Source organism: Macaca nemestrina, chromosome 11 (assembly GCF_043159975.1).
Source record: "Macaca nemestrina isolate mMacNem1 chromosome 11, mMacNem.hap1, whole genome shotgun sequence".
NCBI lineage: Eukaryota > Metazoa > Chordata > Mammalia > Primates > Cercopithecidae > Macaca > Macaca nemestrina.
In genome coordinates this window covers 94247801-94271022 of record NC_092135.1, presented here as the reverse complement: position 1 = coordinate 94271022, position 23222 = coordinate 94247801, and the positions used below count along the sequence as shown (strand labels likewise).

The following is a 23222-nucleotide window of genomic DNA, read 5'->3' as shown; positions in this document are numbered from 1 at the left end:
GAATGCATTTGCAGGAGAGTTTAATAACTTCAGTTTGATAATCTGTTCTTTAACAGGCTGACACTTTATGGACTATGTGAATTTTTTTTTGCTATTTGCTCTTCCATAAGTTGTTGCAGGTTTGGCCATTCCACATGGCACTGGGCATTTTCCCTGTGGTTTGTGGGAGTAACTTACATTGGAGATTTTTAGTGAGGGGCAGGAGGTCACCGTAACTCTGTCTAGTGGCCTGGCATCATGGGAACCCATGGTCTGGACGATGGTCCAGGCTAGATGTTGATGTGTGTTGGGTAACAAAGGGACACTTGGACTTGCCCACCGTGGTGTCCCCTTTGTCCCTGGAGCCTTCTGTGACAATCTGCAGGTTTTGTACTGCGGAATATAACTCTCAAAAATAAACGTTTGTTTTTCTCTATTTACCTTGCGACATTTTTGACTATGTTAAATTGTTTTGTAAGAGATTGTATATTTTTATTTTAAACATTAAATGGTTATGTGTACTATGTTTAAATCAAGATTTTATTTTAGACCTGATGTTTGAAGTATTCACTCAGATTCAGAGATATAACTTACTTGAAATCTTTTAGTTCTGTCACTATTGTATTCACTTTAAATGAAATCTTAGAAGAGCTGATCTGGAATTATAGTGCTTTGTAATTGTTATCTTTATCTTAGAAGCCAATCATGTACTTGGGAATAAATTTGTTTTCTTTAATTATTATACTAGTATGTAGATAATTATAATATTGAGATTAGACTTGAGACCATTTGCAAATGATATCTTTATTATTTTAAGTTATATCAACTATCTGATAACATCTTGAAAATTCGTTTTGATTGAGTGTGGTTGGATTTCTTTCATTGAAGACACAAAGCTCTTTGTTAATAAACAAATCAGTCAGAAGGCTTAAACTTTCTGTTTTTTTATTTTAAATGTTAACATTCTAATATATATGTGTATACATACACACATATGTATGTATATATATGTATGTATATATTATTTTAGGCTTATCCATATATACACATATATGTGTGTATATATGTGTGTGTATATACATATATACACACACACACCCCTAAGTGTGTATATATATACATATATATGTATGTATATATATGATTTTGTATTTGTTTTAGACATGGGGTTTCACCATGTTGACAGGGCTGGTCTTGAACTCCTGGCCTCAAGTGATCCATCTGCCTTGGCCTCCCACAGTGCTGGGATTACAGGTGTGAGCCACCATGCCCAGCCAACATTCCATTGTATTTTACGTTTGTTCAGTATAGTAGGAATGGAATAAACCTTATTTGTAAATGGTCTATGTATTCACACTTTTCTTACAACTTTATTGAGGTATGATTTATATAACATAAAACTTACATACTTTGAGTGTGTGATTTGGTAGTTTTTAGTAAATTCTCTGAGTTGTATAAGCATGACTAAAATCCAGTTTTAGAACATTTTCATCATCACAGTAAAATTGCTCATGATGTTTTACAGTTAATTATTTTCCCACCCCCAGTCCCAAGCAACCACGAATCTACTTTCTGTCTTTCTAGATTTGCTTTTTCTAGATATTTCTTATAACTAGAATCATACAATATATGGTATTTTGGTTTTGGCTTTCTTCACTTAGCATGATGTTTTTGAGGTTCATTCATGTTGTGGCAGGTATCACTACTTCATTCCTTTATATGGCTGAATAGTATTCCATTTTATGGACATACCATATTTTGTTTAATCATTCACTAGTTTATGGACATTTGGGTTGGCTTTTACTTTTTGACCTTATAAATAATGCTGCTGTGAACTTCCATATACAAGTTTTTATGTAGGTGAACATACATTTTTATTTCTCTTAGATAGATATCTAGGGGTGGAATTGCTGGGTTTTATGGTAAATGTATGTTTAACTTTTAAAGAAACTGCCTATTTTCCAAAGTGGCTTTTCTGTCTTGCATTTTCACCAGTATGTGAGGGTTCTTCTTGTTGGAATAACTTTTTAGAGTCTTTGAAATCTCATTTTGAATCAAATGAGAGCATCTTTGTGAATGAATTTAGTTTGTGCACAGATATATCTCCTGTCATTGTCAGGTGACAGTGTGGCTGCTTTCATGAGAAAAATGAAACAGAAAAGGGAGAAAAAATAAAATGGAGTGAAAGAGGAGCAACCTTTGAACAACCCCTCTTTTAATTTGTTGTTGTTTTGTTGAATTTGGGTTTAGTTGTTGGTTTTTCAGAGCTTATCAAGTGTAGTTAAATAAAATCCTTCCCAAGGAGGGCCAGCCCAGAGGGCAAATGGAGTTTGCCAGGCAATTGGGCACCTCTGTTGTTTTTTGAGGGGTGGGGGTCCATTAGCCATCTCCCACAGTGGCTGAGTGTGGGAAGGTAAGGCTACTGACATCTCCTCTTGCTTTGCAGTGGTCATAGTGGAGAGTGGCATGGACATTATGCAGTATGGAGGAGCTCCCATGTGGAGTCAGAGTGCTTTGGCTTTGAAATTTGTCTCTGCCTCTTACTGTGTAGACTTGTTTAGGTCCCTTGGCCACCCCAGTCTTCAATGACCGCATTCTTCTTGGTCACCTGGCTCTTTCCTCTTTGTAGTGTTCTCTGCAGAGGAACCTCAGATATAATAATGGAGGCTAAAGTGTCATCCACTAAACAGAAGAAAGTAGGGGACAGTGCATTCCCATTCTTTACCTTTTGCTGTGCTGCCTTCCCACTTCTCTTTGGGTTATTTCCTCAGTAACAAGACCTACTTCCCAAGGCTGGGGCCGAGTGGATGGGCCATCCTAGACTTAAAATGGCAAACTTGAGTGTTTGTAGGGTAAGCATTTGAAACAGGCTTGTGGTCTGCTCCTTCACACGCCAGGGCTGTTTTTGTTTGGAATTTTTTAGTTTAATGGTTTGAAGGAAAGGATTTGGAGTATGTTGGCCCTGTGGGACTTTCATTACAGAGTGGAACCATGATGTGGGTTCTTTTGATCTTTCTTCTGGTCACTCATTAGTCCCTGTTGAATTTAGCTGTGTCCCTTTAGCACACCACTTAACTATAATAGTGTCTTTGGGAATAAATAGCTTTGAGAACCTTAGAAGAAAAACAGTACTTTGTTGCAGAAAATGATAGCTTTGTTATGATAGGGGAGTTATATATCTCTCTCTCTCTCTTTCAGTCCTTGAAAAACCTCCTCACAGTTTCTAGCCTAGCATAAAAACAAAGCACTATTTAAAAATATGTTCAGTATATGCTTCTATAAGCCTACTAATTTATGACCTCATGTTGTCTTCTGATTAACAAAGCAAAGCAATGCCAAGGACTTATTACCTCTGTAAATTCCATGTTTTTTGAGATCTTCTTTCTGTAATTTAAATAAGACTACAAGAATAAAAGGTAACTAACTCCATTTGCATTACTCCCAAGTCTCTTTTTTGTTTTAGTTAGTATATACATTTTAATATAGCATAGTATGTATAGGTAATATTTTTCCCTTTGCTTTTAACTTACTTCTATGTATGCATTTTATGCATGGAAGTTTTAAGTTAATGTTTATAGAATGCTTATTATGTAGGCACTGAATTTCGTGCTATTCCCAGATACAATCTCATTTAGTTTCCACAATATCCTATGTGAGGCTAGATCCTATTTTGACCTTAAAAGTCATGGTCATTGTAGAAACATAGGAAAAGTAAAAATAAAAAAACTATATTAGGAATTCAGCCATTTAGAGATAACTTTTTGGATAAATTTTATTCCTTTCCCCCTTAGAGTTTTATGGAATCAGGTGTGTTTTATGTGGTGTGTGTGTGTGTGTGTGTGTGTGTGTGTGTATTCATTCTTCATGATAAAATTAGTATCTCATTGTATATGTTGTTTTGAAATGTGCTATTTACATTTTAACAAGATATAGTGGTATAGTGGAATGAACATTTCTCCATGCCATTACATCTCCTTCTATAACATCACTTTAATGATTTTCCCTGCTTACTGTAAAGGGAATAAAGCTCATTGTCATTCAGTTAGTCAATTCAGGAAGGTAAGGACGAAAGAGAAAGAACTGCTGTTCGGTGTCTATGCTTTGAGACTTTTTGTCTGGTCTCAGTCTCTTTTAAAAGAGCTATTTACATGTGGGTGGAAATATTTGTCAGAAATATAGTGTGACATATCTTAACTCTTACTGATTTTTATTGTAAGAGGGGAAGTAAGTGTTATGTGGTTTTGAATATAAGAAGGATATGGTCCTGTTTCTTACCATACGCCTTTCAGAAATGGGATCATAATAGACACCTTGGAGACTATGAGCAAGCTGACTTCTATGCATGTAGATCCATTGCTCAGTGTGGTAATGACAGTCTTACTGAATAATCCCCAATCTTGGAATACGCACATACAGATTCTCATTTTAAAAAGGAAGCACAGTAAATGGAATTTCAAAAACATCGTAGTCTTTGAAGCTATGTCAATTGTTAATTTGTAGTTCTAGAGCTTTGCTTTATTCTTGTTATTTTTAACTAAGGTTTGTTCATATTAGCCAGCAAATTTAAAAATAGAAACGTCCTGAAAGACCTAAGGACTCCTGTTATAAAGATGTTGCATTCTGGACAGATGTCATTGATACCGTACCCTTGGGAATACTGCCTAGTAAATACGCTGATCTGATAGAATTACTGTTTTTATGTGGAAATTTTATCTTAACAACTATATCAAAACGTTTGAGCCATGAGTTTAGGATCAGTACTACAGTTTTGAGATGGTTAAATTCATGCAGTCTTTGGCCATTCTCTTAGAAGACCATGTGTGTCAGAGTCAAATTATCTAACAAAGCATTGCTCGGTGTGGTATGTAATGTGAGGCACCCCTTCTGCTGGTGCTGTGACCAAATAGGCCAATTTCTTTCCCTGGAGAGTGGGGTGTGGTTCTATGGCAGGGGTAAAGTCTCAGCATCAGCACACTGGAACATTAGTAAGCAAGGTCTGAATAAGGTTACATTTTCCCAGAAATAAACAGGGAGTCTTTCTGCATGAGCTAACTTGAGCATTATCACCCCGAGATTGGGGATGTAGTGATAATTACCCACAGCTCATGGCACCACTTGGGCAATAATAGCAGTTTATTTAAATCCTTATTATTTTGTTTGTTTTTGAGACAGGGTCTTGCTCTGTCACACAGGCTGAAGTACAGTGTCAATAGCAGGGCCCACTGCCACCTCAACATCCTGGGCTCAAGTGATCCTCCCACCTCAGCCTCCTGGTAGCTGGGACTACGGGTGGAAGCCACCACGCCTGGCTAATTGTTTTGTTTGTTTTGTTTTTCGAGGCGGAGTCTCAATCTGTTGCTCAGGTGGGAGTGCAGTGGTGGGATCTTGGCTCACCACAACCTCTGCCTCCCGGGTTCAAGCGATTCTCCTGCTGCAGCCTCCCAAGTAGCTGGGACTACAGACATGTGCCACCATGCCTGGCTCATGCCTGGCTAATTTTTTAAAAAGTTTTTTGTAGTGACAGGGTCTCACTGTGTTGCCCAGGCTGATCTTAAACTCCTAGGCTCAAGTGATCCTCCTGCCTTGGCTTTCCATTAAATTCTTGTTTGAAGATTTAATATTAGCTCTGCTTTCCTAATTTTAGTGAATAGAGGTGAAGCTGCTTAAAATTATCTAAGCTTATATTTGGAATCACATGGATAAGAGGTGGACACTGAGGATTTCTGTTCTTGTTTAATAGTTCCCTTGGATGCCGGGTCCCAGTCTTTGTTACCACGTTAAAATATCATTCCATTCATTAAACCTCTCTAAAAATAGTCCAAGTTTGCAGTAATAATTAAGGGAGCTTCATTCCCTCTGTCTTCTTCCCATTTCTGTCCCTTCCAGAGGAGGGCTGCCACCCACACCCCGGACCCTTAGAGGAGGCTCAGTGTTGCCACTTCTTTATCTTTTCTGTTAGGATCCCTCCTGTGTATAATGCTGGAAGAATGCATGGGGCTTGAGGGTTTTCCAGAATCATAGTTTTTCTCTGAGCCCGGGGGTGGGGGGCGTTGCATCTGTAGCGTGTGACCATGTGAAGTTTGGCCACCCTCCCTGTTCACTGACATAATGAGAAGCTCTGTGTAACTGCTAGTCCCGCTGGCTGACATCAAGGTTAGGAAACATGCAAGCAGCTCAGCAGGGAGGCTCTGGAGAGCTGTGAAAATACCATTTAGTTTGCATAGAGAAATGTTGTGACTCCATGTAAAGGCTCCAGCTAGAACTTCTAGAACGTTTTCTCACGTTTAGAATTGCTCTTGGCCCTTCTATTAAGCTTTCTTTTTTCCTTCCTTATTCATAACCTACCTGCCAGACATGTTCCACGTAGCCAGAATCCGAATCTAGACTACTACCAGGCCCTTTACAAAACCCACACAAATTGCCATGTTTCTCACACTATTTTTGTGAGGGATAGTGGGGAAATTATAGGTGCCATATTTGGTATTGGTAAGAGTTAGGAATAGTGTGATATGTATGATGAAAGCTAATTCTGAATTGATTCAGGGATTAACTTCCTGTGTTTTGCAAGTGTCTACCTCTTGAGTTGCTGGGACTACAGATGCACACTACCATGCCTGGGTGTCCCTTTTATTTTTCTAAGTATCTTCCTCCCTCACACTTTTGATCACATTTTTCTTCTTTACACTCATTTTTATTGTTTTATGAAGTACTTTTTTAAGCCTTGGCTTTTATGGTGATATATCATCTAATTTTCCTTATTATCATATCTCTGGCCAGTTCCTTCCCAGTGGCTTCCTAAACACACCCCTTGTTACATGTTGACATTTGCTGTGGTCTGGATATCACCCAAAATTCGTGCGTTGAAACTTAATCGCCATGTGATAATGTTAAGAGATGGGGTCTGTAGGAGGTAAGTAAGTCATGAGGACACAGAGCCCTTTCTGCTCTCTCACCCCCCTGCCTTCCACCTCCACCTGTGAGGACACAACAAGGCACCATCTTGGAAGCAGAGAGACATTGCCCTCACCAGACGCCAAACCTGCTGGTACCTTGATCTTGGTGGTCCAGCCTCCAGAACTATGAGAAATGAATTTCAGTTCTTTTAAAATTATCCTGTCTCAGGTATTTTGTTATAGCAGTACAAACAGACTAAGACAATGTTCTCCCATGTTTTGTCTTTGACCTGATATTTTTCTTTTTCTGGTTTCAGCTGTGTGCTATGCTCCCAACTCAGCTTCTCTAAGTCACACCTTTCTGGAGACCCCCACTTCAGTATTTCACAGATACCTCACACTCAATGCTCCAATGGAACTCATCTTTTTTTGACATTTTCTTTTCTCCAATGGCTCTTTCTCTTGTGATTCCACTCTTAAGAAAATGGGGAGTTGTTCTGGACTTTTCCTCCTCTCAGTAATCACCCTCAGCCCTGTTAGCCCTTCCTCCTTGCTGACTGATAACTCTGTCCTCTTCTCCCCTGCTCCCCAACCATACTGGGTTGATTCAGACTTGCCTCCCTTTTCACCTAGAATCCTGCAACAGAACCTCTAACAGTTTCATCTTGCTACCTACCCAAAGTATAGCCAGAGGGTTGCTTACTGCATTGAATCTTTAACTTTCATGCTTGAATCTGTCTATCACCTTCATAGTTTTCAAGATGAAGTTGAAAGTCCTGCCTGTATATTCGGAGTCCTCTATGATTTGGCACATGGAGTGAATGAAGTATGAACTTGCCACTCCCCCAGGTTGGGGAGGGTGGTGCCTGGCATGGGGTGTGTAAGGGAGTGAATGTATGAACCAAAATAGGTTGTACCTAAAGAGACTTAGTCTAGGAGATGAACGAGAGCCCTTTTCTGGAGACCCCTTGATTCCTGGGATGGTATTATTCAAGTCTATAGGGCAGTGAAGGATAAGAACAGGGATTTGTGAATTTGGCAGCTGGGAGGGCAGGAGCAGAATAGGGTAACTGTGAGGGGGGACTGCAGAGTGAATGGTGAACTCCGATTAAGTGTAGTGCTGCAGGCTTTAGGGTGTGCTGGGCAGCCTTGAGGATCACACTGTGTAAGCAACCTGAGGGAGATTGTGAGCAAAGTTATTTTAAACGTGAATTCTAAAGAAAAAACTAAGTTTTGATCACTTAATGAGTGTGCAGTATATGGAGAATGCAAGAGGAGTAACCTAGTTCAGATATTAGAGTAACTGAGCTGAGTGGAATCAGCAGCAAGGTTTTAAAAAGTTCCTAATCATCTTAATAGTAATATACATGGAATGAATGCTCACTGTGAACCAGGCACTGTGCTAAGCACTTCTTCATGCTGTAGCTCATAAACCTCCAACAACTTAAGGAAGCAACAACTATTATTATTTCCCATTTTAGAGAGAGGACATGAAGCCAGACTTACCCGGACCTTACCCCAATTTTTGTTGCCCAGTCTCAGAAGAGATATTTCAAATGAGAAAACGATTTCAAAGCCTGGACCCTTAACCATTACTCTGTCGTGCCTCTTTAACCATACATACATCACTATTATGACATCTAAAAATGAACGGTTCCTTAATTTCATTAAATATCTTGGTCCCATTAATGTCATGTTTTGCCCCCACCCCAAAAGATTCAAAAACCTTTCACAGAAGGCCCACACTTTGCAAGTGGCTGGTATATTTTTAAAGTCTCTTTGTATTTAATAAATGTTCCTCCGCATTGCAATTTAAGTTTTGAAGAAATTGAGTTATTTGTCCTCGTAGAATTTCCCACAGTTTGGATTTTGCAGAATGTGTCCCTTATGGTTCGGTTAATATGTTTCCTTGTCCCCTGTATTTCTTGTAAATTGGTAGTTGAAACTGGAGGCATGAGCAAATTTGGGTTTGATATTTTTGGTAAGACTGCATTATACTTTAGAGGTGATGGTGTCTTCTCACTGGATTCTGAAAGTTTGTAGGAAAAGGACTGTGTAACTCCAAGGTACTATTGGTTTTCTTGAGAAAGATGTTTCTACTACTTAATGGGAAGGGTCTGGTAAACCTCCTCCCTGTCCCACCCAGCAGGGTGAGATGTTTTCCCTTTGTGTTCCATGGCAATTGATTCTGTAACACTTACCAAACTAAAGTGTCAATTTTCGTGTCTGTCTTCTCTATTTCAATGAGCATTCTTCTCTCTTCAAGGGGTTGTATATCCCAGCACTTTGGGAGGCCGAGACGGGTGGATCACGAGGTCAGGAGATCGAGACCATCCTGGCTAACACGGTGAAACCCCGTCTCTACTAAAAAAAAATACAAAAAAAAAAAAATTAGCCGGGCGAGGTGGCGGGCGCCTGTAGTCCCAGCTTCTCGGGAGGCTGAGGCAGGAGAATGTCATGAACCCGGGAGGCGGAGCTTGCAGTGAGCCGAGATCGCGCCACTGCACTCCAGCCTGGGCAACAGAGCGAGACTCCGTCTCAAAGAAAAAAAAAAAAACAAAAAAAAACAAAAAAAACCAAAACAAAACAAAAAAAGAAAGGGGTTGTATAATTCTTGATTTTTGTAACATGGAGCTTAGCATAATGCCTGGCATGTAGACACACAAGATTTGTTAAATATCTATTGAGTAAATAAATTATTAGAGATTAATGCATTATGAAGGCATGTTTCAATTCCATATTATTGTTATGCTTGTCAACTTGTCTATATTGTCAGTATTTGGAGACTACCACCAGGGTTGGAAACATGATAAATAAGATTTTTTTTTTTCCCAACTAGTAAATCAACACACATTGTGGATGTTGCTTAGCCTTTAAAATACTAGTCTGAAAATAATTTGTTCATTAAAGGGACACCTTAGTTTTCTTGAGGTAAGCCATTGAGTTGTAGCTGTTGGCAAAACTGGGCTACATTTGCACATTAGAGCTGTGGCATACCCAAGGACACTGAGAAGAAAACAAAAAGCCAGAGAAGCAGAGCTGGTGTTGTGATGTGTAACCAGTGAGTCACACAGGGCACCCCACTCAGAAAGGCTCTGCATTTGGGGCTCAGTGCTCTGTGGTTGCTATCTTGAATTCTTAGTAATTTTATTCTTGAATTTGTGATTTCGTAAGTGAAGTCCAATAGGACAGTGGAGCATGCGTCAGCAGCATGGAGCTCTGCCTTCTGTTGCCTCCTTGCCTCCCAGGACAGATGCTCAGCGGCCAGCTCCCCGGGCCCCTGGTACCCTTCTCTCTCCTGGCCTCCCTTTGCCTCCACCGTCAAGAAACCACTATTACCCTCTTTCCCTAGTTGGAGTCTGGGAGCAGGGGGGTCAATGTCTGCTATGCATACCCTGTGGTATCTTGTTGTAGGCATGGTGGTGGCTGTCCCCACTCTCAGCTGGCAGTGCCATCATTCTTTCAGCAAGCAACTCAGGTGGCAAGCCTCCCACTCACTCCTGATTCAGGTGCTGAGTGCATCCCAGCACAGAGGTTGTAATCCCTTGGAGTTGTCTGTCCGCTGTGAGCAGGGCAGCATGCTCCTTTGCAAGGGGAGATGCCCGGCTCAGGCTCACCACCTCCGGCTTGGCACTGTCAGTCCAATAACTTGCAGAAGGGGGAGCCCTATAGCTGATGGGTTGCATGCTTATGCCCTTGATCATGGGACAAGGCCCTTGGGTGCCTGTGAGGGTCCATATTGGCTCTGTGAGTATCTCTGTGCTCAAGGGAGTTTGATATTAATGGCAATTTTAAAGCACCATGAGTGGTTGAAAGAGAGACACAGAAGAAAGGAAAAATTTTATAGTTTCGTGCCTTTAATGGCACTTTCATCCTAGTTTTTCAGCAAGGAAACTCACATTTTTATTTTGGATTGAGCTCTGCAAATTATGCATCCCACTCTGAAGAGAAGGTAGTTAGAAGGCATACAGAAAAAGAGGGAACTTGGACATTGTGCAGGTAGTTCTTTCCATGGGGTGGGAGTGGTGGTCAATTTACTTGGATTTTTATGGTAATAGTCTCTTAAGCTATCTCATCTGAAATATCTTTGGTTAGAGCATTTAAATCCCTTTTTATTTGATTTCAGTGTTCACCAAAGCAATCTTACGATTGTGGTTTGTCTTCCATATAGCTTAGCTACTGGAGAGAATGTAGCGATTGGAGAACTTTAAGTTTTCTGATTCCTATGATAGTTATATTTTATTATAAACTAAACTAACTAGCATTTTGCATTTCTGTTTTGGTCTATAAGCTTGTTTTATGAAAGTCCGTCTTTGAAGATATACTCAGCTTGGAGGAATGCCACAATATGTTTTTGAGCTTGCAAGCCTGAGGGCTTGACCCATGGTCAGTTAATCCCAGAATGAGCAATACTCTGTGAGGTCTCTAGGGAGATGGTCTGCCGGTGGTTTCCACTGTGAATGAGTCCACAATGTTGCAATGTGGCAGAGCACATATGTGCTTATTTTTCCAAAGCATTTATGCTCTGGGGCAGAGATAGCAACTGTGAAGCTTACTTGAGCCTAGAACAATACAAGCATAACTGTATCTCTTTTGGCAGCACCTATAAGCCTATGGCTTCTAAAAAGGATGAAATTAATATGTAATTGAAAGGGTTGGGGAGGCCAAGCTAAAATTGTGACATTCCTCCTAATTTTAGAAAGATAAACAAATTTGTGGTCTTCAAAAGATCTTTTAAAAAACATTTGCTGCCAAACACCTGCTTTACCATATGCCACTAGTACTTAAGCAGTCCTGAAAGCAGGCATGGGTTTTCACAGAAGAGTTTAATTGTGAATCCAAAGCCGTCTTGAAACTTGCTAATGAAAGCTTTTCAGTGTCTACTGACTACAAGTGATAAGGTGATGACTAAAGGGACTGCAAAGGGCTAAAATTAAATCCTCTTTTTCCTCCCAATTAAAATATTTATTCTCTAATTCATGTCAAAAATATTTCTTGAGTACCGGTACTTAACAAGTACAATCATGTATGTGTATGTACATGTGTCTCGTGGACAGTAACTCAGTTGAGCTATGCACAGAGGGAAACATGAGTCAGGATCAGACATTCTGCTTAATTAGCCAGTAGACAATAGAAAGGATGGTGTAGCAGGACTCTGTGATTGTGAGGGACCTTAAGCAAGAAGAGAATATTTTTTACTCAGGTCACTGAAAATTTCAGGTATAGGACTAGGTTTTGCGTGGCATTGTTGCCGAGACAAGGTCTCTCACCTTTCAGCTCTGTGTTCTGCAGTGGATCCAGCTCTCCATCCTCCCTATTCAGTGCTCTTCCCAGTTCTTGAAGAAAACTCAGGGACTGCGTTCTGTCCCAGCACTGTCTTGTTGACTTGTACAATGTCCACATCCAAGAGCCCATCACTGTGGCTGGGGGATGGAATATGCTACCTGTCCTAGGCTGGGATCCTCTGCTCTACTCTTGGGGCCTTGAGGGAGGCCTCACTCGATTTTAATGGCCTACAAGTTGAGGGGAAAGGGATCCCCCAAATAGAAGTCAGGTTGTCTCACCACCTGGCAAACAACCTCATGATGTTTTTTCACTACAGTGGATAAATGAGCACAAGGAGAAATATGTTAGAATAATCAAGTATAAACTGTGTGTGGAAGGGCAGATAAAAGGAGAAAACATCTTATATTGAAGAAGTTGGCAAAGCTACGTGAGAGGGACCCCAAACTGATGTGATTTGACTAGGAGTGTGGAAAGATATTTCAGACAGACACCTTTTTTTGTTTTGTTTTGTTTTTAAATTGGGAGCAATGGGGAAAACATATGACTGAGATGGGAACCTGGTTGGGGAAGAATATACAGATTGGAAAATAGGTATTTTTGGGGGAGTGGCAGTGGTGTGCCAGGAAAGACAATGGGGTCATGTTATAAAAATTCTCAAATTCTAGGTCAAGGCATTTAATTTAATAGGCAATAGAAAGTCCTTTAAATATTTCTAAGCATGAATAATGCATAAATAGAGTTGAAGACAGTAGAAGTAGTTTCAGGATGCTCTGAAGGAGGTAGACCATTAAAGAGACAAGCTAAGAGTTTTTCAGGCAAGAGGATGGTAACAGGAGTAGAAAATCAGGGCAAGATGGAAAAGAAACTTGGGGCTGGTAGGAAGAGTCAGAGAGAACTCAGAGCTCTTAGTCAGAGTTCTATTATAGAAATAAGGAAATCTGGAGAGGCTGCTGGTGGAGGGAGAGGAGAGAGATCCTGAGTTTGTCCTTGGAAATATTGAGCACTGTGTTAACACAGTGTAATGTGCTTGGTTAAGCATTGGGTGGAGACTCAGCCAATGAGACAGAATGCATAGCTGTGGTCCAGTGATCCAGTGATTCAGAATCAGAGGCAGTCTGGGAAATGTGTTGGGGCAATTGTGATTGTGACTGGGAATGGCTACTGGAATTTAGTGAACTTGTTCTGCATACTGGACACATCCCTGCACAAGGAAGAACTGTTCCACCCAACTGCCAGTAGCACTTCCTATTCAGGAGATTGGCAACTCCTTACTGATGAAAGCTTCAGGACCTTGGCAGTGAAAGAGCATGCAGTCTTGCTGGCAAACATAAATTCTTGGTCCTTGTTGTTTTTATGTCTATAACGGAATGATGAATATTGTGCCAAGTGCCAAAGGTACTTTGGGGGTTTTAGATAAGAAATTTCCTTTTGGGAGAGAAGGAGAAGATGTGTGGCCGAGATAGAGTTAAAAGTGGTGTGAAAGGCCCTGGATTCACTTTCTTATTTTGCCACCAACTTGTATGTACTCGCAGTGATCAATTTTCTGCACTACTGCTTCTTTATCCATTACATTGGAAAAGGAGGGGGAAACTTTGCATGTTAGTGATAATCCCAGTGGAGTGAATTGATGCTATACTGTAGTGTGCTGAATTATGTACCCCTCTCCTTGGCCCTCACACTGGCTGTGTTGCTCTTCACAAGGTGGGGTCCTAATGGGTGCTGCTTGGCCTCTTCTTTCTCTTGGGATAAAACCCAGTAATCATCAAGTTTGCCGTAGGATGACCCCTCTTCTATGTACCACAAATAGAAGTTGTCTTGGCTGTAGCCCTGGCTCCTGCTTGTTCTAACTGGTGCTGTGGGTGAGTTTCTATTTGGGGATGCACATCAGCACAGAATTTCCCATGACATGGATAGGAAGGTAGCTTTCTAGGGCCTGTCCTCCATTGCAGGGCTGGGTTGCGGCTTCTGCTGAGTTGGGGGTCTCCTCTGACTCTTTTGACATACTTTTTTAAATGATACTGTTCTTCATGAAAATGTTTATGGGGATTATGTAAAAAGTAACTGTTGAGAGTGAAGTTAAAATGAATAGTGATGATAATAATAATTATTCCCCTTCAACATACCCTTTTAATCCACTCAGTTTGTTGGTTGTGAGCAACAGAATGTGTAAATTGAAAGAACTAGATAGATAACAGTGACTGCAAAGCTACTGGGCAACGTGAAACCTGCTTTTTATATCACTGAACAGTGAAAGTAGTAATACCATCACAGACCAGTAGCCAGGAGACCCATTTGTGGAAATGTGTTCATTGTCACAAGAACCATTGTGAGCTACTTGAGCAGGGACTTCAGTGGGATGTTTTTCCTTCTCTTTTCTGCCTGTCTAAATCCTATAGCTCCTCAGAGCCTAGATCGGGTCCCTTCTTGGCCTGAAGCCACTTCTGATGTGGTGACACTCTGATTTCTCCTTTTGAATTTTCTGCTGTTTCTGTGCCTCACAAGCAAGTGTCTAAGTTTCTTTAGAGACAGGTTTCATGAGTGCGACTTGTGTCCTCTGTGAGGTGTTTTTTTTTGTTTTGTTTTTGTATGTTTGTTTTTCGAGACAGAGTCTCACTCTGTTGCCCAGGCTGGAGTGCAGTGGCGTGATCTCGGCTCACTGCAACCTTCACCTCCCAGGTTCAAGCGATCGTCCTGCCTCAGCCTCTCTAGTAGCTGGAATTACAGGCAAGTGCCACCATGTTTGGCTAATTTTGGTATTTTTAGTAGAGACGGGGTTTCACCATGTTGGCGAGGCTGGTCTCGAACTCCTGACCTCAGGTGATCCACCTGCCTCGGCCTCCCAAAGTGCTGGGATAACAGGCGTGAGCCACCGTGCCCGGCCTCTCTGTGAGGTGTTTAACTCCTAGAAGACAGGGGTGGTCCTCTTACCCGCTGCTTTCCAAGCCTCTTTCCAAGCCTGCCAGTGGGAGCTTGGAATGTTTCTGTCAGTTTTATTCAGATTTCATGTAAAAGAAGTATGTAGTATTCATTCAGATTTTTGTGATAATAAGTATTTGAAAAGAATTAAAGGGAGATAAATTAATAGCATAGACTTTGTATGAAATTATGGCCCTATTGAAAGTGAAATCCTCTGTGACAGTTGAAGGGATTTTGAGGAAAAATGCATTATGTATCCCATTTAGACTTTTCCTTCTGAAACACTTGAAAGCTGAGAACTGCCTGGAAGAACTGTTTTCTTTATTTTAAAAAGCATATAAGGTTTCATACAAATGGTCTATTAATTTCTAACTTTAATAAAGGAATTTTGATTGAGTTTGATGTTTTTTAATGGCAACAATTTGATGAATTGAATAGACCAAAATTTTTTTGTTAGACGACTGCTGGAAAAATATTCATTACAACATTCTTCCACATATTAAATATGGCTAATTTCTCCTTTGCATGTATTCATTTAGCTTTTTCTTTTAATGAGTTAAGGTCATAATATGACTTCTGCCTAATTTTTTTTTATTTTTTGTTTTTGCTTTTCCCTCCAGGGAAAAACCCTCACCTACACAGGAGTGCAGTGGTGCAATCACGGCTCCTGTAACCTCAAACTCCTGGGCTCAAGTGATCCTCTCACCTCAGCCTCCCAAGTAGCTAGGATTACAGGTGTGTGCCACCATGCCTGGCTAGTTTTTAAAGTTGTTTTCTTTTTTTCTTTTTTTTATGGAGATGGGATCTTGTCATGTTGTCAGGTCTGGTTTTGAACTGCTGGCCTCAAGTGATCCTCCTGCCTTGGCCTCCTAAAGTGCTGGAATTACAGGCATGAGCCATTGCACCCAGATGAAAAAACTCAAATCTTTTACAGTTTAGAATTCCACTGTTCTGTGTACCCAAATTTTAAGCTCCCTTCTTTTCTGAGTTTATCAGTAACCAAATTAGATAATTGTCACAATATAAAACCAGTGAGAGCTTTGGACAAAATGTAAATTAACTATAATCTTTTTAGATTGGTAGGTGTTTAATGTCTTGTGGATTAAAAAGAAGATCTACTTGATAGTTACTAACTGAACTTTTTCAAAATGGCTTTGTTAGAAGACTTAATTCCTAATATTTACTGAGAGATAACTTTCTGCTGGGCAGTGTTTTAAGCACTTTGCCCGTGTCATCTTATTTTTTGTCCCAACAACTTAATGATGTATGTGCCATTGTTGCCTGCCTTTTTTTTTTTTTTTTTTTTTTTTTTGAGATGGAGTCTCGCTTTGTCATCCAGGCTGGAGTGCAGTGGCACAATCCCGGCTTACTGCAACCTCTGCCTCTGGGGTTCAAGTGATTCTAGTGCGTCAGCAACCTAGTAGCTGGGACCACAGGCATGTGCCACCATACCCGGCTAAGTTTTGTATTTTCAGTAGAGATGGGGTTTCGCCAGGTTGGCCAGGCTGGTCTCAAACTCCTGACCTCAGGTGATCTGCCCACCTAGGCCTCCCAAAATGCTGGGATTACAGGCGTGAGCCACTGCTCCCTGCCCACCTGCCTTTTTTTTTTTTTTTTTTTAAATGAGGAAACTGAAGCACAGAGAGATTACACAGCTTGCTAAAGTGATGGAGCCAGAATTAGAACCCAGGCTGTTTGACTCTAGGATCCTTCACTACACCAAATGGGTTTTCCCTGTATCGGAGAAATGTATTGAGGGTCCTGTGCTAGATGGACATGATGAGGCACAGCGGGTCGTAGGCTGGAAAAATGTGCAAGAGGATTTGAAGACAAGGCAGAACAAGGAGAATCCTGAGATTGGCTGTGGTTTGCCTGAATGCTCTCCTGTAGCAACACCCAGTTTGCCTTTCGAAACTGTCCTTCCTTCTAATGCCAGAAGTGGGCAAATGGCTCAGGCCAGGCCGATCAGAGGAGTCCTTGCACCTCTCAAACTACAGTGATTGGTTCACAAATGGGCAGATAACCAACAGGGGCCAATTAAACTGATGAGTTTTCATTCTGGAAATTTTATTGCAGTGCTTTAGAAAGAAATCCTGTCTTTTCATTGAATTTAAAGTTAGGAAGATGTAGGCCTGGTGCTGCTGGCAGATATCTTGCAACTATTAAGGTGAGACCCTGCTAGAAAAAGGGGATCGTGCAGAGAAAAGCAGAGGTTAGAAACTTGGAAAAAGAGATGACGTTCTGATAATATCCCCTGGATCTGGCTGTGTTTGAAGATAGGAGACCCACTCCTCAATTTTTCAGTTATGTGAGCCTCCCTCCTTTTTTCCCTCCCCTCGTCTCTCTCCCCTTCGCTCCCTTCACTCTCTTCCTCTCTCCTCATCATCCTATCTCCCCTCCTTCCTTTGCATGTCCCGTCCCTCTCTCTCCCCCCATCTCCTTTATTCTCCCCCGTCCTTTCTCCTTCCCTACCATTATTTGCAGCTGAAGGAATTCTAACATAAATGGTGATTAGATTTGGGAACTCTCCAATCTGGAAAGTTCTTCATTTCTGCCGTTGGCCTGAAGGGATAGCTGTTCAACTCTATAAGGGTACAGAACCAAGTGGATGGGGGCAGTGTTATGTGTGTGTGGGTGTCTTCTGAGCATCTCAAAGAAAACCACTGAGAAAGGGCTTTGTTTGTTGATGGTCCCTGGGAAGCAGAGCCGTGGGACCATGGACCAAGCCACGGTAGGTGTATCAGAGAAATTCGTTAAACTGTGTTAAGCGTCTGTGACTACGCTGCTCACTGGGCCCAGAGAGTTGAGGATCAGGTGTGGGAGTGTGATGATACGTAGCATATCTTCTGGTATTGAACATATTGGCCTCTGCCTTAAGAGTCTAGATGTTAGAGTGATTAATTTGCTTAGTTTCATGCCCTTGAGAGAAGAAATTAGGAATCTCAGCAAGTGCTTTTATCAAAAACTTACCTATCCTGGTATGACATTATAACATTCCATGCTGCACTTTGTAGGAATCAATCCTAAAAAAAGATGGCAATGGAGATAGAATGAGAATTGCTTCCATTATCAGATATGAAATGACAGAGAGCTTTCTATATAAGCTTTGCACATTTTATAGAGCTATGTAGCTTCCTTACAGCAAGCTACCAAATAGATATCTGTGTCTACTAAAGGCCTGTGACCTCTAGTGAGATTTTCTGAGCTAGTATCCAAATGAATGTTTGTAAAGAATTCTTTGAGAAGGCTTTCTTTTGCCTGGTGTGAGAACGTCATTATTATTAGAGTAAAATGCACACTATCCTAATAAATATATTAATGTCTCTCAATTTATGACTAATGATATTTGTGGTATCCACCCACCTCCATTTCTACTTCTGCCAAAATGCAAGCCATTATGGTAGCTGACTGATGTGCAGTTTCTTACATTATCTGCTCATTGTTAAATTGATAAATGGTACATGTGAATAGTCCTCTCATTGTCCCCAAAAGGTATTGGAATACTTATTTTCACCAAAAGCATGTTTATAATACTTTGCTAAACATTTGACAGAACTGTATCCTGTTTATTATGAATGCTATTGGCAGTAACCAAGATCACTAGCTTAAAGGCCAGGAGGAGGAGTTTATTTTAAAATACTGCTTCTTTAAATAGTTATTTAGTGTAAGACAATACTACTTGATTTTGTATAACTTATTTTATTGGAAGATTACACTCTAATCTAAAGGGTTTGTGAAACAGAGTTTTCTTTTTTGGCTCCTGAAGTTGGTTCTAGAAAAATTCTAGCTGCATTGTATTAGGCAAAATCCCACACTCTCACTCACATTTTCTGGTGATGTGCCATTTTCTAAATATGTCCTGCCTGTTCCAAAATGAATATCAATAGCTGGAAGCAGTTGGAGAATGTTAATTTAGCACTTGTGTTACAGAGTGGCATTCAGTTTCCTAGATTGTGTCCTGTTCCCACGTGGGCTTTTCAAGTGATTTATTATCTTTTTCAAGCAAAGCATCCAACACGAATAAGGCCAGACCTGTTACTGCACTGGTTGGCAGTTCCATCAACCTCTGTCTTGAAGCCTGATGTGAAATTTGGTCTGTAGAAAGTTGGCAGACGTAGGCTGTTTTCAGACTGCAGTTTTAGTCATCTAGTTCAAGATTTTTTTTTGACTAATAAATTATCTCTAAAAAAATCCAGTCCTCCTGTATAATCTCTATTTTTAACTTTCAGGGTCTGAATGTAGGTTACTTGGACGGGTGGTTTAGAAAGTCCATTAATGGTCATCTCTAACAGTGGTTTTTAAACTTTTTAGACCTTGCACCTTGATCAGTAAAAAATGATTTATAAATGACATGATATACCACTGTGCAGGAATATATTATATAAATTCATTTAGGTTTGTGTCTGTTACGTATTTTCTACAACAGATGAAACCTAGAAATTGAAAGGATTTTATGGAAAAACACACAGTTCCAGTATTTTCTTCTTGTGGCCCAATGCACTCCACTTTGGAAGCTACTGATTTAGAAAACAAAAGATTATTCAGTATGCGCAAATGGTTCTTTTGGAGTTATCACGCTTATCCTAGCTTGATTTTTGAAAAGTGTGGTTTTTAGTAAACTTTCAGTAAATTTCTAAAATAAATGTGTTTGGAATACAACTTCTGGTCATGATCAATTGCTATCAGTTATCTGTTTCAGTTATCTATTATGGGAGTGTGGTAACCAATTAACCAGGACAAGATTCTACAATTTCATTATGAAATATTTAAGACATACAAAAGTATAAAATGTAAGATGACAAATGTGCATGTTTTAATCTACCACCTTAAAAAAGTTACCTTCTGGCCAAGTGCGGTGGCTCATGCCTGGAATCCCAGCACTTTGGGGGCCAAGGCGGGTGGATCACCTGAGGTCAGGGGTTCGGAACCAGCCTGGCCAACATGGCGAAACCCCATCTCTACTAAAAATACAAAATTAGCTGGGTGTGGTGGTGCATGCCTATAGTCCCAGCTACTTGGGAGGGTGTGGCAGGAGAATCGCTTGAACCTGGGAGGCGGAAGTTGCAGTGAGCCGAAATCGTGCCATTGCACTCCAGCCTGGGCAACCAGAGTGAAACTCCATTTCAAAGAAAAAAATAAAAAATAAAAAAGTCATCTTCCTCCTGCAGAGATCCACTGTTCTGAAGTTGCCTTTTTAAATTTGCATATAACTATAGACCTATGTTTGGGTCCTAAACAGTGAGTTATTGTTTTGCATTTTTTTTTTTTTTTTGAGACGGAGTCTCTGTCACCCAGGCTGGAGTGCAGTGGTGCGATCTCAGCCCACTGTAGCCTCCACCTCTCAGGTTCAAGCAGTTCTCCCACCTCAGCCTCTCGAGTGGCGGGATTACAGGCGCGCCCCCCACCCTCTTACATTTTTGTATTTTTAGTAGAGACAGGGTTTCTCCATGTTGGCCAGGCTGGTCTTGAACTCCTGACCTCAAGTGATCCTCCTGTCTTGGCCTCTCAAAGTGCTGGGATTACAGGCGTGAGTCACCACGCCCAGCCTGTTTTGAACGTTTTAAACTTTATGCAGTACATACGTACAATATATAGGATACATTTGACTACAACTATTTGGTTTTTTTTGTTTTTGTTTTTTTTGCCCTCTCAGTGTGTTTGATTATGGGTAAATCTAGTTCATTCATTCCCACAGCTGCATTCTCTAAAATTTGAGAATGCCACAGTATATCCATTCTTCTATAAGTGACTTCTAGGTTCTCTTTTTCTTTTTTCTTTTTTTTTTTTAACTTTTATTTTAGGTTCAGGGCTACACATGCAGGTTTGTTTTACAGGTAAGCTATGAGCCATGGGGATTTGGTGTACAGATTATTTCATCACCCAAATATTATGCTTAGTACCCAGTAGTTATTTTTTCTGATCCTCTCCCTACTCCTTTCTTCCATCGTCAAGTAGGTCCCAGTGTCCCTTGTTCCCCTCTTAATGTCCATGTGTTCTCATTGTTTAGCCCCTACTTGTAAGTGAGAACATGTGGTATTTGGCTTTCTGTTCTTGCATCAATTCGCTTAGGATAATGGCCTTCAGGTGCATCAATGTTGCTGCAAAGAACATAATCTCATTCTTTTTTATGGCTGTGTAGTATTCCATGGTGTATATGTATACCATTTGTATACATGGTGTATATGTATAACATTTTCTTTATCCAGTCTGCTGTTGATGGGCATTTAGGTTAATTCTATGTCTTTGCTTTTGTGGGTAGCGCTGCAGTGAACATATATGTGCATATGTCTTTATGACAGAACAATTTATATTCCTTTATATATATATCCAGTAATGGAATTGCTGGGTCAAATGGTAATTCTGTTTTAAGTTCTTTGAGGAATCACCACACTGCTTTCCACAAAGGATGAATTAATTTACACTCCCACCAGCAGTGTATAAGCGTTGCCTTTTCTCTACAACCTTGCCAGCATCTGTTAATTTTGACTTCTTAGTAATAGCCATTCTGACTGGTATGAGATGGTATCTCACTGTGGTTTTGATTTGCATTTGTCTATTGATTAGTGATGTTGTTTTTTTCTATTCCAAATAATCCTGCTAGGGATTTAAAAAAAATTTTTAAAATAAAAATGTGTTAATGTTTTCTTAGAATATACTTAGGAGCAGAATTGCTAAATTATAAGATGTGTACTTTATTGCATTCATGAGATACTCCCACCATTGTCCGTATGAATCTCCCCTGCTCCTTGTCCTTGTTTACACTTGGTATTGTCAGACTTTTTTTTTTTTTTTGCCAATTTGATGGATGTGAAATAATATCGCATTGTGGTTTTATTTTTTTGTAAACTGCTTATTGGCTTTTTGATTTTATTTTCTGTAACTTGCTTACTCCTATATTTTGCTGTTTTCTTTTTTTCTTTCTGAGTTTTACACATTCTATACATATGCAGGATACTAACCAGTTATCTATTATAGATGCCTGCAACCTGTCTTCACTTTTAAAAAATGTTGTCTTTTAATGAACAAAACTTTCATATATAAAGCTTCCATATATCAATGAGTCTATTTCTCCATGCTTTATTTTTCAGTCATGTACTCATAATCTAAATTACTTTGACTGGATAATAAGTATTAGTTATGGCAGAATAAATACTTCCCTTATCTTACTCCTCTAATGTAAGATTATTTTCTTCAATCTTGCTTAGTTTTTAATGCCTCATTTAAAAAATTGAATGGGCAACCAAGAATCACTGGACATTTTCTGAAAACAAAACTCCAAAACATAACTTGAATATGAAAGCAAGAGATGAAGATAAACAGAAAAAATAAATTTTAGCACCCACAAAGTACTAATATGCATAAAGAAATATTATTTAGGACCAATCCTTACTCATTTGCAAAATATCCCTAAATTTAGCAGTGTTAACAAATCAGCCTTACTGTGACCCATTTATTTACTTAATATGTTTTATTGGAAACTCAAAATTGTGTATATATGTATTTTTTTTATTTTTTATTTTTTACTTTTTTTTGAGACAAGGTCTTGCTCCATCACCCAGGTTGGAGTATAGAGGTCGGATCCTGGCTCACTGCAACCTCTGCCTCCCAGGTCCAAGCAGTCCTCCCACCTTAGCCCCCGAGTTGCTGGGGCTACAGCCACATGCCACCACGCTCGGCTATTTGTTGTATTTTTAGTAGAGATGGGGTTTTGCCATGTTGCCCAGGCTTGTCTTGAACTCCTGAACTCAAGCAATCTGCCTGCCTCGGCCTCCCAAAGTGCTAGCGTTACAGGTGTGAGCCAACCGCACCCAGCCAAAATTGTATGTATACTCAAGGGTTAAGCCTGCTTGTATCCCCTGTGAGTTCAATAAATACAATAATATGTTAAAAAATACTGAGATCCTTAGAAGAAAGGTAATATTTTCCTGTATTCATGATCTCTTACCAGTCTTAATGAGAGCAAAGTCTAGAAATCTCACGTTAATTCTGTGAATTAGGAGCCAGTTGCTTGCAACTGATGCTTGTCCAGATGAATAAGTAGTACACTAGAAGTATAGTAAGGTTTTGTTGTTGTTGTTGTTGTTATTATTGTTGTTTATTTGCCTGGTATCACTGTGACTTGGCTGTGTTATAAAACAGAACATAAAT

The 23222-nt window shown here is 40.0% G+C and overlaps 1 protein-coding gene across 6 annotated transcripts in view; it reads left to right on the top strand.

The window, feature by feature from the left end:
- The window catches only part of LOC105468168 (HECT, C2 and WW domain containing E3 ubiquitin protein ligase 2), a 384482-nt gene that overhangs the window by 94223 nt on the left and 267037 nt on the right, over positions 1-23222 (top strand). The window contains exon 1 of one of the 6 annotated variants that reach the window (XM_071073115.1): positions 15788-15809. The exons of the other annotated variants lie outside the window; for them this stretch is intronic. The gene's annotated coding sequence lies outside the window, so the exon portion shown is untranslated. Of the gene's footprint in view, positions 1-15787; positions 15810-23222 lie in introns of those variants that run through there. 6 annotated transcript variants of the gene reach the window in all.